This window comes from Vigna unguiculata, chromosome 8, assembly GCF_037176805.1.
Source record: "Vigna unguiculata cultivar grain cowpea cultivar isolate G323 ecotype 2 chromosome 8, ASM3717680v1, whole genome shotgun sequence".
NCBI lineage: Eukaryota > Viridiplantae > Streptophyta > Magnoliopsida > Fabales > Fabaceae > Vigna > Vigna unguiculata.
The window spans coordinates 33,194,925-33,211,724 of NC_140799.1; the positions used below are offsets into that span (position 1 = coordinate 33,194,925).

Consider the following 16,800-nt stretch of genomic DNA (forward strand, 5'->3'; position numbering starts at 1 on the left):
ATCTGCCTGTGTTTGGCGATGATTGTGTACGCGGTACACGGGAGCAAATGACGTTGCAGGTGGTTCTGGTGGAGCGTAGATTCGGAGCGTGGGCTAGTTAGGAAACTTTGTGGCAGCGTTTCATCATTTTATGAGTTTTAAGGATTTCTTGTAATCATTAGAATTATAGAACTTGGCTTTGTAATGAGACTAATTTGGATAATGTATTGTGTTTATAAAAATTGGATTTATGTTGGTTTTATCGATGTAATAAAGTTTTAAATTCTTGTGGTTTTGGGAAAATAATTTATAATAAATGAAGTATTATTATTACATTTTTATTTTATTATTTAAAATTCATAATATCTGGGCGGGATGTTATAGTCCTGCCAGGCAGTGTGTTGTAGAACCGGGCTTGGATCAAAATCCAGTAGGTTGGCGCCCGACAATGCCAAGTGTTCTGTCAGGTGGTCTAGAACGCGAGTCAAAATAAGATTTGGTCGCTTGAGCGAGATGCTTGAGCAGCACCAGGGCGAGCTTTTGCTATTCTCGCCTAGGCGAGACGAGCTCGCTTGGGCGAGAATACCAGTTCTCCCCCACTGTTTCACACATGCATCACCACAAACAGACAACACCAACCATGCAGTTCATTCATATACAAGCACAACACTTTTTAAATCATTCCAAGCATGAAATAGAGCATAAATAAACCAAGTACTTTAAAAATAAGAAAAAGGACCTAGCTTCCCTTACCTTAAGTTAAACTGAGGTTTTGGGGAAAACGAACCACGCAAAGGAGAGGACAGAAACAACTTTAAGAAGCTGGAAACATTTCAGTTTTAAACAGAACAAAGGTTAGGGTTGGGACCCTCACGAGACTAAGCTTAGGAAAAGAAAAGGGGAACCAAACATGAGCTTGAGTTTCGATTTACACTTACTAGGAACAGATTTCGTTGTCACTATTGAGTGGAACCCGAACGTGCCCTAGCTGGAAAACATAAGAGGAGCAAAATGTTGGTTTCTGAAAATGAGACAAATAGAAGGTGTTTAGGGGCCTACGAAAAGGCCAGGCCCAACCCTTAGGAACAAAAAAAAGGGCTTACAATATCTCCTCAACAACAAAAATTTTTCGTCCTCGAAAAATAAGACGTACCAAAAAAGATGTGGATACGCATTCTTCATGTCCTCTTCTAGCTCCCAGGTAGAGTCACTTGTCTTCCGGTCCCAGATGACCTTTACAAGACTGGTGGCTCTTCCCTTCCGCTCCTTAACTTGGCGATCCTCTATAGCTACTGGTTGCACCACCACCCGGAGATCCTCCCTGACTTGTACATCCTCCGCCTCCAACACATGTGACGAGTCAAACACGTACTTCCTCAATTGGGAGACGTGGAAAACTAGGTGTAAATTAGCCAACTGGGGTGGCAACACAATCTCATAGGCCACAAGCCCTATCCTCCTCAAGATCTGATAAGGACCCAGGAACTTAGGAGATAACTTCCTTGAGCGGATAGCCCTCCCCACACCAATGGTTCGGGTTACCCTCAAGAACACATGCTCCCCAGCCTCAAACTATAGGGGTCTTCTCCTCCGGTCTGCGTATGCCTTCTGCCGACTCTAAGATGCTTGCAACCTCTCTCTCACTAATTGCACCCTCTCTATGGTTTCTTGCAACAACTCAGGTCCCACCAAAACCGACTCACCATCCTGGTACCAACATAAGGGAGTCCTACATCTCCTCTCATATAAAGCCTCAAAAGGCGCCATCCCTATGATCGCCTGGTAATTTTTGTTATAGGTGAACTCCACCAGCGGTAACACCTCATCCCAACTGCCAAGGTGGTCCAAGATACATGTCCTCAACAAGTCCTCCAAGGACTGAATCACCCTCTTTGACTAGCCATCCGTTTGAGGATGATAAGCAGAACTCATCATCAGCCTGCTACCCATAGCCTCCTGCAGTGTCTGCCTGAACCTCGAAGTGAACTGGGGGGTCTCTATTAGACACTATGCTACTAGGCACTCCATGAAGTCTCACTACCTCTTGGATGTAGAGCTGGGCCAACTTGGCCATAGACATTTTGAGATTCGCTGTCAAAAAGTGGGCACTCTTCGTTAACCGATCCACCACCACCCATATAACATCATGTCCTCTCACGGTGCGAGGCAAGTGCATAACAAAATCCATAGCAATGTTATCCCACTTCCACACCGAAATATCCAAGGGCTGGAGTGTTCCACCAGGTTTCTGATGCTCCACCTTAGCCTTCTGACAAGTCAAATAGGCTAATACGAACTGTGCAACTTCCTTTTTCATGCCTTGCCACCAAAAGTTCTCCTTGAGATCTTGGTACATCTTAGTCATGCTAGGATGCAGACTAAGATGACTCTTGTGTCCCTCCTCTAGAACCAATCTCCTCAGCTCAACATCATCTGACACACAGACTCTGCCTCTAAACCTCAACACACCATCACTACCCAAGGCAAACTCCTTGGCCTGATCCGATCCCAGTAGCTCTTTCACCTTCTGTAGACTAACATCCCTTGCTTGCCTTTCCTTGATCAAGCTCAGAAAGTCACTAGATATAACCAAGGTGCTACACCTAATGAATTCCGGCTCCAACTCAAACTGTAGCTTCATGTCTCTAAAGCTCTCAAGCAATTCCATCTCTTTTATCATCAAGTGTGTCACATGCATTGTCTTCCTACTCAGTGCGTCTGCCACCACATTCGCCTTTCCCGGGTGGTAGAGAAGCTCAAAGTCGTAGTCCTTTAGGAACTCTATCCACCGCCTATGCCTCATATTTAATTCTTTCTTATCAAAGAGATACTTCAAGCTCTTATGGTCACTAAACACACGGAATTGCGCACCATAAAGGTAGTGCCTCCAAATCTTCAAAGCAAAGACCACCGCTGCTAGCTCTAGATCATGAGTAGGGTAGTTCTTCTCATGAACCTTCAACTGCCTTGAGGCATAAGCCACCACCTTCCTCTCTTGCATCAAGACACACCCAAGGCCCTGATGAGAGGCATCGCAGTAAACCTCAAAGGGTTTACTCACGTCCGGAATCACCAACACAGGAGCACTCGTTAATCTCTGCTTAAGCTCCCTGATGCTCTCTTCACACCTATTTGTCCATGCAAACTGTTGATCTTCCTGATTAGCTGTGTCAGGGGTGCTACTATCTTGGAGAACCCCTCTATAAACCTCATGTAGTAGCAAGCTAAACCCACGAAACTCCGAATCTTTGTCACTGATTTGGGACACTTCCATTGTATCACGGCCTCCACCTTAGCTGGATCCACAACTATACCCTGAGCTGATATTACATACCCCAAGAACTGTACCTCCCTCATCCAGAAGTCACACTTTGACAGCTTGGCGAACAACTGCTTCTCCTTCAAGATACCAAACACTATCCTCAGATGCTCGGCATGCTCCTCATGTGTCATGGAGTAGATGAGAATGTCGTCTATGAAGGCCACGACAAACTTATCTAAAAACGGCCGGAAGATCCGGTTCATGTAGTCCATGAACAAGGCTGAAGCATTGGTCACACCGAATGGCATGACCACGTACTCGTAGTGTCCGTATCTAGATCTGAAAGCAGTCTTCTCTACATCTTCTGCCTTCACTAGAATCTGATGATAGCTCGACCGAAGATCAATCTTAGAGAACATCGATGCCCGATGCAGCTGATCCATCAAATCATCTATTCTTGGCAAGGGATACTTGTTTTTGATAGTCAGCTTATTCAACTGCCTATAGTCCACACACAACCTCGAGCTGCCATCTTTCTTCTTTACCAACAAGACCGGCGTTCCCCACGGTGATGCACTCGGCCGTATAAACTACTTATCAAGCAATTCCTCTATCTACTTCTTTAACTCCATCAACTCTGCAAGAGCCATCCAATAAGGGGCTATCGACACGGGCCCCGCTCCCGGTACCAAAACTATGGAGAACTCCACTTCTCTCCTCGGGGGTAAGCCTGGTACCTCTTCGGGGAACACATCCTCAAATTCCCTTACCACCGGTATCACTGTTATCCTCTCCTCCTTCTCAACCTCCATCCTGGCAAAGATCATATAGCATTGAGAACCGTTCTGAATTTCCTTCATAACCCCATAGGAAGATAACAACTCATGCTCCTCTGAGCTGGAGAACAACAACTTCTTCTCCCAACAGTCGATGAGAACGCGATTGGTAGAGAGTCAATCCATTCCCAAGATCACGTCTAGCCCTTGCAGAGGGAGGCATATAAGATTGACTTTGTATACGTGTCTCTCTACCTCAACTGGACATCTAACACACACAGAAGAAGTCCTAACCAACCCAGATGCCGAAGTAGACACCACGAGATCAAACTATAGTTCACACACCGGCAGACCCAACTCCCGCACACACGACTCTGACACAAAAGAGTGTGTTGCTCCAGAATCAAAAAGCACACAACAAGCCTTGCCAGAAATCACACAACAACCAATCACAAGGTTACTTGAACCCGTTGCCTCTGACCTAGTCATCGCATAAACTTTGCTTGTAGCTTGAGGCTTGCTGCCTCCCCTTCTCTGCTGAGTCTGGCTCGGAGTCTGTGGTGAAAGTCGTGCCACAGTCCTCCTCAAGGTCAAACAGTCTCTGCCAAAGTGGCCCTCCCTACCACAATGGTTGTACCTGCGGAACCCTGATAGCTGCGGGCAAAAACTCTTCACATGCGGTCCTCCGCAATGATGGCACTGGATCCTGCTGGGCGGGGAAGAAAAGCCTCTAGACCCATGTGGCTGTGGATGAGGCCTAGCATACGACTTCTTCTTTTCTTCAACTCTCCGCTTGGACCCAGATGGTCCGCTAACCCTCTGTTGTGGCTGCTGCTGGGCCTCGACCTCCACATTCATTCTCTCCATAACCCTGGCCTTTTCCACTAAGGTTGCGAAGTCCTTGATGGAAAGTAGGGCTACCATCAAGCGAATGTCTCCTCGGAGACCATTCTCAAACTTCCTGCAGCGTCACTCCTCATCAAGCGGCATGGTGTAGAAATGCCCCATATGCTTGAACCTCTCGGCGTACTCAGCCACTAACTTGTCCCCCTGTGTCAGCTGGAGGAACTCCACCTCCTTTGCGTATCTCACGCTGTCTGGGAAGTATTCTGAAAGAAACCTCCTCTTGAAGGCTTCCCATGTGATCTCCTCATGCCTCTCTTCCATAACCAGCCTCATGTTGGCCCACCAATGCTCAGCCTCCCATGTGAGCATGCAAACAGTGAAAGCAAGCCTACTCTCGTTGGGGCACCTCTTGGCATCAAAGATGTGCTCCATATCTTTCATCCACTGGTCCGCCTGATTGGGACTCATATTGCCATCAAACTTGGCAGGTTGGTGCTTCAATAAGTCTTCCAAACTCCATTCAGGGGGTGGAGGTTGGGGATGAGGACCATACATTTGAGCACCAGCAGCATTCTCCCCTAACTGGCGGAGGGCATCCATGTGCTGCCTCTGAACATCCTCAACAACCTGTCTCGCAGCCTCCATCTGCTGCATCACCATGTTGCTCAAGAAAGGCCTCTTCGCGTTGCATAGCCGCCTCGTGCTGCTGCAACATGGCATTGTTTTGCTGGGTCAAAGCTGCAGCCATTGCCTCGATCGTCCTAGCCAGATCTCTTCCATCGCCCTTAGGGGGTGGAGGAGGAGCTATACGAGGGGGTGCATAACATTGGACACACACGGAGAACCATTAGAAACTTGGTTAGACTGGAAACTCATCTAAACACGACAAGAAGACACAACGAAAGTTAAGCAAACGCATAGCCACATAAACTAAGGAACGAATGCTCTGATACCATAAAAATGTGACATCCCATTTAAATAGAGTAATCTACTCAATAAAACATCGCATGATTATAATAATGAGGAGCAATCAGATGAACATGGGACATGAGAAAGGTAACTGTTACAATCATCCAAGAATGTACTTTGAAAACAAACTTAGGCATACCACCATGCCATAAACAAACTTAGGCATACTACCATACCACCATGATTGGTTTGTCTTCTTATTTTAGTTTATAACAATCATCAATTTTCAGGTTTTCAAAGTTTTTTGGGTATTGTATAATCTGAAATTGTTTTACATTGACCATTTTGGAAGTGTTTGAAATTAAGCAATCTGAAATTATAATTTAAGTTTTAGTAGTTAGAGCAAAATATATGTTCAATTACAAAATCTGATAAGACACACACACCATTGAAAGAACTCCCCCTTATGCAATCTGAAAGTGTAATTACAAATTTTAGATTTTGCAAATACATTTTTTCACTTGTAAATTCACCCCTCCGAAACTTTAATTTTACTTTCTTTTACATGCTCTCAATTTGGAAGACATTTTTACTGAAATATCTATCAGCAATTGGAAATCTTTTTGCAATTGGAAATCTTTTAGGATTGAATGTAAAATATGATGTTCCGTACAACTAATAGTTTTATATTATTTAAAATTTGAGGTCAAGGATAATTTAAAAATATTTTTTTCATTTAATTTTTACGTACATTTTAAAAGAAAACTCATTTCAAAAAAAAAAAACATTGTTCCAAAAATCTCATTCCAGAAGTTATCATTTATGTTCCAAAAAAATTGTTTGAAAAAACTTATTTCATAACACATTGCATGTGTTTTTGAAAGATTGTTTTGGGAAAAATTGTTTCGAAATGTGTCATATATATATATATATATATATATATATATATATATATATATATATATATATATATATATATATATATATATATATATATATATATATATATATATATCCAGAAAGCTTGTACTAAAAATTTTGCTCTAAAACTGGTTACAAAATGGATTTCATTTATTCTGAAATATTTCCAAAAATAATGTTTTGAGAAACTTATTCCAACAGATTTTCAGATTAGATAATTCAAAAGTTACTTTAATAAAGGATAAAATATTCATTTTCAAAGTTATGGGATATAGTTAGAAATTGGGAAAGTGCAGAAAGAAAGAGACTAAATTTGTCGGTGTGTATGGGCCCAATACTTTATGGAGATCCACAAAAACACAATTCAGGTTCGTAAAGGTTCTGGAGTAAACAATGATAGGGTTTTTCTTCCTGCACCCCCAATTTTTCCTCCTATCCCAACTTTTTTATAATTTCACTCTTACCCTTTTGGTTTGTAGTTATCGACTTTCAGAAACCGAAGTTATTGGCTTTCAGAATCCAGTGTTACCGGCTTTCAAAATCCGGTTTTATCGATTTTCAAGATATTAACAGTGACGAAACATGAATAAAAATTTTAGGGGTGTCAAATTTAATTTTTTTATATATAAATTAATTTTCTAGTTAAATAAAAAAATCTTCATTTTCTTAAACCATTTTCGTAGAGTGATTCACGTATGTACTTTTCAATTTTTAATATTTCTAAATCATTAAATTCACACATTTGTTATATAGACGACGTTAGATTTAACAAAATTGACCAATTCTTCACGGAATGAGATTATGGTTTTAACTTTAGAATTTAAAATACATGTGTTGTTTGTATAAAAAATGAGACAATAAAATTTCATTATCAATTTTAGTTTGTTATTATAAAAGAATTAAGAAAATTGTTATATATGATTATTATTAATTAGACTATAGCATCAATTTGAAATAAATTTTCTTCATATTGACGGAAACAAATGTTAAAGTGGTCATATAAATTTTAGGATGAGAAACAATTATTAATATTTTGTTTTTAATATATACAAGAGCGTTAGACCATGTGTCCAAGTCGTCTATCATAGTTATTTTATAAATAAAAACATTATTTAATGTGATATTTAATTGTTTAAATTTATAAAAAGATTATTTATATGAGAATTATTTTTATTTATAATTTTTTTTAATTGTAAACACTCATTTACGTGAAATCTACATTAAGATAGTAATCTTATTTTTATGCTGTAATAAATTTTCATTAAAATGCTATTTTTATAATATATTTAAAAATAAATAAATGGTTTAAAAAACTATAAAGGCAATTAAAATTTTTAAGACCGTTATGCCTCGCTATTAACGCGCAAATGAGAGGGTCCCTTCCTTACTCCAATCCTCAGTATATATACGACACTCCCTTGCGATCTGCCATATCCCGTCTTAGCCCCTGCATGCGAAATTAGGGTTTCTCATTCCTTTCTCTTTCTTTAACAGTTCCAACCCAAATCCAGCGTAGGCTTCTTTATCTGGTCGGTGCGGATTACTTCCATTCCCATTCGACTCGTTCCCTTGAAGCAATAGTTATTTGTGTTGTTCTTTAATATCTTTTCCACAATCCATTGGTTTTGGGAGCAAACAGAGCAACTAAATTCATTTTTCTACCAAAGGTTTGGTTTTTTATTGTGGGTCTGTTTTTTTTTTTGTCGATTGGATAACCTCGGTTGCAATATTTTCAACTGTGATGAGTCTACAGACCTGTAATGATTTGCGGCTATGATCGCAAACATTATTGAACATCTAAGGGACTGAGTTGTTTATTTTTTGCTACCAGTTTCTTTTTTAATGATTTTACGTTTGGTTAGGGGTTAGAGTTTTTCGTGTGTAGAATCAGTGTGTTTCGGTTTTTATGTGTATTGCTCTTTATTCGTGTTTCAATTGGGTGTTAATCTTGGAAGGCTTTAATTTTCTTTGAGATTTTCGCTTGCACTTGTTTTAAGTGTTTTGCGTTGTTTAATTTAAGCCGAAATGCGTGTTCCCCTCGCTATCCATAGTTGCAATTTGATGCTGCATTTGGACGTCGGGGAACTAAATCCCCTTTTTTGGTGTTCATAATTTGAGGGTTATTCTTGTCATTTTCCATCTATTGATTTTATGTCTATAATTTTTTGCTTTCTTGGTTTGAGATCTATCTTGATTTGAATTTTGAATATTTGTAGATTAGGATGAAGCTAAATATATAATCCAACACTTGATCTGAGTAATTACGAGTGATGGTAAAAATAATTAAATGCTTCTGAATCTGCATATTTTTTGAAGCAAGCATGCTTGCACAGTTTCATCGGTGCCATTACTCTTTACAATCATCTGTTGTCTTGCCACCTTAAAACCAGTTTTGAGGATGTTTTTGCCCGTCTCTTAATACATACATTTCTACTCCTACATTTTGACATTTTGACCTAATATGGTATGGTTATTGCACAAGTGTATCTCTGTGTAGATTCTTTTCGATCACTTCTAATCTCAGTTGGAGGAGGATGCATATGCATCGCATAATAATTTGTATTTTGGGTTGTTGAAACGCTGTTTTGTCGGTTTTTGTTACATCATGTGATGAAATTGGAAAAATCTTAGGACACCTTCCTACACAGCAGAATACTGCTGTGGATGAGATTGAATTTTCCTTTCTGATGATGTAATTAAATCTTTACTTCACACACTTTGATGGATTTGGTTGATGGATACCCTGAAAACAGGTAAAGGTATGGTTACCCGATCTGATCAGTACCAGTGACACCAAGCTTACTTATTAGTAAAATCAACTTGCTTCTATTTGTGGGACAGACTGTTAAGCCAGTTAGTTATTCACTTCGGTGTCTAACAAAATAAATAGGCATGGCATCCTCTAGCTCAGCTAGTAAAAGAAGCAATTCAGTGAAAGCGGGACCCGTTAAAAGGATTTAGCTGTTTTGCCGACCCGCTATTCCTTCTTTTCTTTTATGTTGCAGTGAATTTTTTAATCAACTTGTAGATGTATAAGATGGTTACTCATTCATCCACCCTTGCCTATCCGGGTATATTACTACTCGTCTACTTCTTTCCGTCCTTTGCTGCAGAAAACATACATGATCAGTAAAGAACTAGAGATGGTACCATTACTACTGACTTTCTTACTGTTGATGCCCCATTCAAAAAGAAAGGTGTGAAGCTACAGATGCCATTGTTTCCACTGTAGCGGATGTATTCTGTGTACTTGTACTTGTACAATATCTCATGTTTCGGTGTAAGTTCCGGTAGTTGGAGAGGAACTCCTCGATATCCCAGTAATTAATGCTTCTACGCTCTGCAATCCGTTAAATGATAAATAGACTAGTCTCTTTATAGCAGAGAACCCACAAGCTTTGGAAAGAGTGGAAGCAATGAGTTACGGAGTCCCCAGAAAGTTAATTAGGATCTGCCGCTGAACCAGTTATCCCGTCCCTTACGATCAGTAATCGATATCCCTTACTGCGTAGACGAAGATGAAAGAAATCCCTCTTATCACCATCATGCCCCCTTAGCTTCTTACTCAAGGTCACTTCGCTTCCTCTTTTCATTTATGATAGCACTGCGCTTTTTTAGCTTTAGCTTTTTGGGAATTAACCCGCGTCGTTAAAAGGTTATTAAAGGCCCTGGTAGTTGATCCAATAGTTAGAAAATAGCGAATGAACAATTATTCATTCACAAATAGACGAAGAATTCGTCGTTGAACAACGATCACGATTGGATATATTGTTCTTGAATCTCGTCGGCTCAATCGGCCAGGCGGGAACCCAGAAGATGAATTGGAATTGGTTAGCCTGCTAAATTGTTAGCCAGTTAAAGTAGGAATCTTTCACCCCTTTCCATCTAGTACGTAGTAGGAATCGTCAACCAACCCTCTTCCAAGGGGATAAGATGGTGTTATCGGTGTGGTCTCTGTTCCTCGTTAATAGAAGCAACTTTAGTATCAACGGTGTTGAACGGATCAACAAATTTTGAGTCTTTCTAAAAATGGTTTAATTATTTGAATTGATACAATACTGACACGTCGCAAACAAAAGAAGTAGCGTTGGCTTGAGGCATAGGAAGGAGTTGACTGATTCTCGATGCTTGCACCGTTTAATCGTGCTTTGTATTTCTATTCATAAGTTTGGTAAAGCCCTATATTCCATTCTCTCAATATCACGTCAAAGAAAGCTTCTAAAACAAGGTTAAATGCACAAACACGAATTGGATTAGATTATTAGTCTTCTTCAGGCCTCCGTTTTTCTTTGAAACGCTATCAATTCTATAGCAAGACTCGTTTGGTTCTATACTTGAGTTGATAGGTTCGGTTTTAGTTCACACCAAAAATGGATCTGGTCGATTCATAAGTATATTTTCCCTTTTGTTATGTTTAGTTTGAACTATTGACTTGACTTATTGGATCTGCATCTAAGGTAGAAGTAAGATTTCCTCTTCGCTTTCTAGTTCCTGAGTTATAAAAGCTCTTCGATCTCTAATCAGACCGGCCTAGTGAAGCAGTTTTCAACTCAAGGCGAAACGTCAGCCTATGTTCTTTGCCCGGTCAAGTTTTGGGAATAGCAGATATCATAGTAATGAATAGCATTTCTGGGATCTAGATCTCCTGTCGATAGTCATAGTAATGAATACCAATGCAGGTCCAACATTTCATTCTTTCTGTTAGGGATTCGATTTAAATTGTATATATGAAAGAGGAATGTGAACCGAGCAATCAGATAGTCAATATTTGATAGCATCAATCTAGCTATCACCTCGTGGCAAGTTACAAGCTACCTATTTCTTTCGAATAAGCTTGGATACACAACTTCATTTCCCCTGATCTTACAACGCAAAAAAGAAAAAAAGAGTTTATTCATCTGCATCTGCAAACAGACAGTCCTAACTGTATTGATTCGAAAACCTTCCATGAAAGATGTTTAGGCCAAATTCTGTCTATTGGGCCTAAAGGCAATACCTCCCATACTGCCCCTCCTTACCTATATAGGGTCGCGAACTTTATTTATATTGTCATTACTGTGTACAGTAATGTTGAACACCAACCCAATCTTCATGTTTTGTTCATATACTTGTTTTCACACATAGGAATATGTAGGCAGGAAAAACGGCCCTTATAGACTAAATAGAAGGAGCCTTCTTATTATGTACATGAGAAACTAGTCCAAGGACCCTCTCAGCTTTACTCAAAACGACTATCTGGGTCGATGCCTAGTCATCCTTATGTTCATTCTTCTTATTTTCCGAACGCAATTTTCAATGAAAGATGCAAAGTTTGGTATATAGGAGTTTTTTGTGGATTAAAAGAGATAAACCCCAACAAGATTAAATAGTGGACTGTTGGATAGACTAGTTAGTGAGCCGAGGTAGATCTTTGTGGGGTCCCCTTCTTTGAACTTAAAAATGGCAAGAGTACCGGTTGTATGTAAGTAATAAATATATTTTTCTTTTCACATAGATTTGTGCAAGCTTTATGATATAAGAACATTAAAAGATGCAAGCACTTTGATGCTCAACTCAAAAAGTGATTTGATATGAGGCGTATGTAGTAAAGTGAGAATAGCATACCTCTTTGTAGGCACTAAACCCTAATTTGTATTGTTCACTTGGCAAACATATTATTATTTGTGGGTCGTTCGCATTAAGGATTAACTTTTTTCTTTTTGATTAAGATTGCATTTGTAAGTTCTTTTCTTATGGATTGAAAATGTTCATCTGTACCTTGTCAATGATAAATTCTTTTCTTATTGACTTAGATTGCTTGTATGTAACTCAACTTTTTTCCTTATTGACTAAAATTTCTCGTATGTATCTTGTCAATGATCAATTCTTTTCATATTTAGTGGGATTACGTGTTGCTCGTCTGTACATCATCGTCCTTACTCAACTGGCCATTATTGGATCGGGATATACCCGACCAGGCGGTGGGCTGAGATGTACTTGATCTCTACACCATGTTGGCCTCTTTTCCTTTGCTTGTTGGATTTGTGCATGCGTCTCCTTCCCTCTCCCTAGGGCTTGGATGTGGTTGTCCTTTTCACGTACAGAAGGGTCGGGATATGGTCGACCTATTACCTATACACCAACCTTTTCCCCCCAAGTCTCGTAGTGAACGAAGTGAAACAAGAGTGTGGTTGGTCGAGATGTTGCTGCCATTAATATCTAGTGAGATGTGTGAAGATGCGTTGAAAAAGGTATTGACTCGGCTTGCCATTTGATGCTAATTTGTCATAATGATGGGATGTTGTAGGTAGGATTTTTAAAGGAAGTGTCCCGACATTAGATGGAGTTAAATCCCACTTTGTCAAGGATGCCTATCGTTGCAAAGGTAGTCCACTATAAATATGGGTGGGGTCTTGATGTTGGAGTAAAGGATTAACTTAAGAAATGTGCCAGCCTTTAGTCGAGTGTATCCTGCATCACACTACTCTAGATATGTCATCCTCTTCTGCTTATTATCCTTCCAATAGGCATAATATAGTGATATCGTTTTGGTGCGGAGGAGCTTTCGTCCCTGCACCATCCGAGGTATGAGTGGGTAGATCCTCGAGTGAAACTCCCTTTGTCTAGGGTTGGCAAGTCCACTACCATAGCTGTCATTCGTAAAAAATATAATATTATAGATGACATAGTATTGATTTGCAGATTGAAACAAGATCATGTGGTCGTGACGCTGCCAACATGTGTCTTGCCTGAGATGTGCCCGACAATCCTGGCTAAGATGTGGTCGGCCTCCTGTCTTCCTAGGTCAGTAAGTCAGCCTTTAATTTATCTATGTGGGGGATCATCTAGGATGATCATATTGTGTCATATTTATTTTATCAATGTGGGGGATCATCTAGAACGATGAAGCTTCCTTTCCCATTGATACAAATATTGGGGATCATCTAGTTTGATAAAGCTTCTTTCCCATAGAGAAAATACTAAAAAAGTATTTGATTGATTAACTTAACTTAAATGCGTGTGTGCTTTAGCGATGAAAATGCGTCAATTTAAAACCTTTTTGACCAAAATTCTTCTTGACCAACCCACAAATCGTTCGTAAGAAGTCTGAAAATTAACTAGATCTGAGGCGTTCTAGGTTGCTGGAATAAGAACACTTGACAAGTGTTCCAATCTGTATGTGCACTTACCCACATCTTCCTTGACACGTAGTGACCCTTCCTAGTTGGCCGAGAATTTCCTCTAGTGTTTCCGGGCAGCACTTACTATTCGCCACACTAGATTTACCTAGTGAAAAGACTTGGGTTTGATTTTGGTATCGTAGCGACGTTGGGCTCTTTCCTTGGTGTATGGGTCTTTCTCTCAAGATGTTTGCGTAGCATTTGCGCGCAATTGGTTGGTCTACATGTACAATGATTATGTCTCCCGAAGTTGACAAAAATTTCATAGTTAGGTGATATGTGAATATCATCACACAAAGCATGTTCAAAGAAGGTCTCCCTAGCAAAATATTATAAGAGATATGAGTGTAAACAATAAGGTATCAAATTTTTACCATTAACGTTTGTTAAATCAGATTTGTCTAATAATCCAAATTGATTAATGAGTCTTTCACTTGGTTAGGTTGAATCTTGAAAGTATCTTTAAGTCTTATAATCCAATTAATCAATTTTGCAGTTCTGTGTTAATGGACTGTTTAAAAGTAATCAAGAAAGATTGTAAGAGAAGAGAAAGAATCAAGACACAAAGGTTTATACTGGTTTGATTCAAGATGAATCTATGTCCAGTCTTCTCCTAAGTAAACCCACATAGGAGGATTCCACTACCTCAATTAAGTTCCAAGAATTACAAGAACATCTATATAATCCTAGAACCTAAAAACAAGGATCTTGATCTACCAATCAAGAACTCCCCCTAGGAACAATGCCTCTACACAATTGCACCTAGGCCTTCACCTCACACAGTGAAACAACAATATTCAGAAATACAATCAGAAGGAATCAAGAAACGAATACACCTATTGTAGTGCAAATTTTTGAATTTGCTCCTAGATTCAAGCTAGACCCATCAAGGTTGAATCAACCCTCAATCTCCTTGAATCCTCACTTGAATGATCTTTAGGAATGCTTGAGAACTCTATGAATCTCAGAAGGCAGTTTCTCAGAATGCTCTTCAGTGATTTGTAACTTTTCCACACTTGAAACTGATTTTGAAAACAGCTTTTATACAAAGTTCTTTGTTGTCATTAATGGATTAGGAATTTACCTAATTGATTATCGTGAGGGTATTTACACTGTCTTAGTGCAGTTCCCTCAACTAATCCATTAGTTAAATGACTAATCAATTTATGACTGCACAAGTAAGAGTGTGATGGTCAATTACAACTTAGTGCAGGCTTGTGTTACATGTGATAATCTCATATTGACAGCCTAACTTAAACATGATTAATTCTACATTGTTAAACATCATCAAAACTATCTTCATTTAGGTTGAAGTAGCTCCCCCTTTCAACAACGTTGTTCTCCCTGCTCCAAATTTGGTGAATAAATCAATGTAGCCCTTTGTATTCATTCGCTCTGAGTATTGCTGGATTTCTGCCTCCGAAATTCTTAACTTTTTGAAAGTGTCCTAGTATAGGATATCCATCGAATTATGCTGGTCCACCAAGGTTTTTCTTACTATAAAGTCTTCAATCTTTACTGAGGTCACCATTGGGTCATTGTGTTGATGGTCAATAGCTTGGAAATCATCGTCACGGAATGTGATGAGTGGCATGTGCTGTCGGGGACATGTATATACGACATTGATACCTCCTGCGATATAATGGCTTCGTCTCCTGCGATACCTCCTGATATATAGTTGATCACCCCTCTTAGTGGCTTCTACCTCACATCCTACTCATCATCTTTCTTGGGCTAAACCCTCATTCTAGTGCCTTCTTCTCGCCTCTCTTGGTACCTTGACGTTCTTCGTGGTTGCTACTCGTATCGCCCTTCTCACTCTGCTTTGGAAGAGAATTCTCCTTCCTCCCGTTTGACAAATCTTCTCAGGTGTCATGCCTGTATAAGCCTTTCGATTTTAATTATTATTTTTTTTATAGTTTCATTTATTATTATTATTATTTATATTATTTTTATTACTATTACTATTATTATTATTATTAATTTCATTTTTATTTTTATTTTATTTTATAATAATTATTTTTATTAGTATTATTATTTAATTTAATTTTACAATTATTTTATTATATTTGTTATCATTGTGATTATTTGGTTTTATTGATGATTTTATTATAATTATTGTTGTTTTATTTTTATTATTATTTTATTTTATCATTATTATTATTTTATTTTATTAATATTAGTTTATTATTATTATTTCATTTTATTTCATTATTATTATTTTTTAAAATTTCGTTTTATTAGTATTATTATTATTATTATTATTTGTATTATTATTATTATTACTATTTTTTATTACTTTTATTATTATTATTTTTATTTTAGTTTATTTTATAATTATTTTTATTAATATTACTATTTTATTTTACTATTATTTTCTTATTATTATTATTACTATCATTGTTTTATTTTATTTATGATTTTTTTTAATCTTTTTTATTTATTATTATTGCTTTATTTTATTATTATTACTATTTTATCTTATTAGTATTATTGTTTTATTACTATTATTTCATTTTATTTTATTATTATTTTCATTATTTTTTTTTATTGTTTTGTTTTATTATTATTATTATTATTATCATGATTATTATTTTTTGTTGTTTTTTATATTATTATCATTATTACTATTTTATTTTCCGTGAGATATTTTGGGGCAATGATTATGTGTTCTTCCTGATTTGTATATTGTTTAATTATCCATAATTGTGTGTTAGGTATAACACTTTGCTTTGATGGTTTTATGTGGATTTATTATGATTCTCCGATATGTATAAAAGCAAGAATATGGTTGTTTTTGATGTATGACCATGTGATATTGTGTAGTTGAGTTCAACTTAATGATATAAAAGTGTATTTACTTGTCATGGATGCGTATTTTGCGTGAATTGAGTGTCCTGTGTAGATAGATTCATTGGAACCTATTATATAGTGTCAAATACCAGTA

At 38.0% G+C, this 16,800-nt stretch overlaps 4 non-coding genes across 4 annotated transcripts; all 4 read left to right on the forward strand.

The window, feature by feature from the left end:
* The first annotated feature begins 8,424 nt into the window (after nucleotides 1–8,424).
* Nucleotides 8,425–8,508, forward strand: LOC114195746 (small nucleolar RNA SNORD25). Its single transcript, XR_003606577.1, has one exon. It is a non-coding gene; the product is annotated as a small nucleolar RNA SNORD25 (small nucleolar RNA).
* Nucleotides 8,509–8,645: 137 nt separating this feature from the next.
* Nucleotides 8,646–8,786, forward strand: LOC114195702 (small nucleolar RNA snoR136). Its single transcript, XR_003606535.1, has one exon. It is a non-coding gene; the product is annotated as a small nucleolar RNA snoR136 (small nucleolar RNA).
* Nucleotides 8,787–8,906: 120 nt separating this feature from the next.
* LOC114195748 (small nucleolar RNA snoR31) lies at nucleotides 8,907–8,996 on the forward strand. The gene has a single exon (XR_003606579.1). It is a non-coding gene; the product is annotated as a small nucleolar RNA snoR31 (small nucleolar RNA).
* Nucleotides 8,997–9,292: 296 nt separating this feature from the next.
* On the forward strand, nucleotides 9,293–9,388 carry LOC114195738 (small nucleolar RNA snoR31/Z110/Z27). The gene has a single exon (XR_003606571.1). It is a non-coding gene; the product is annotated as a small nucleolar RNA snoR31/Z110/Z27 (small nucleolar RNA).
* Nucleotides 9,389–16,800: the final 7,412 nt, after the last annotated feature.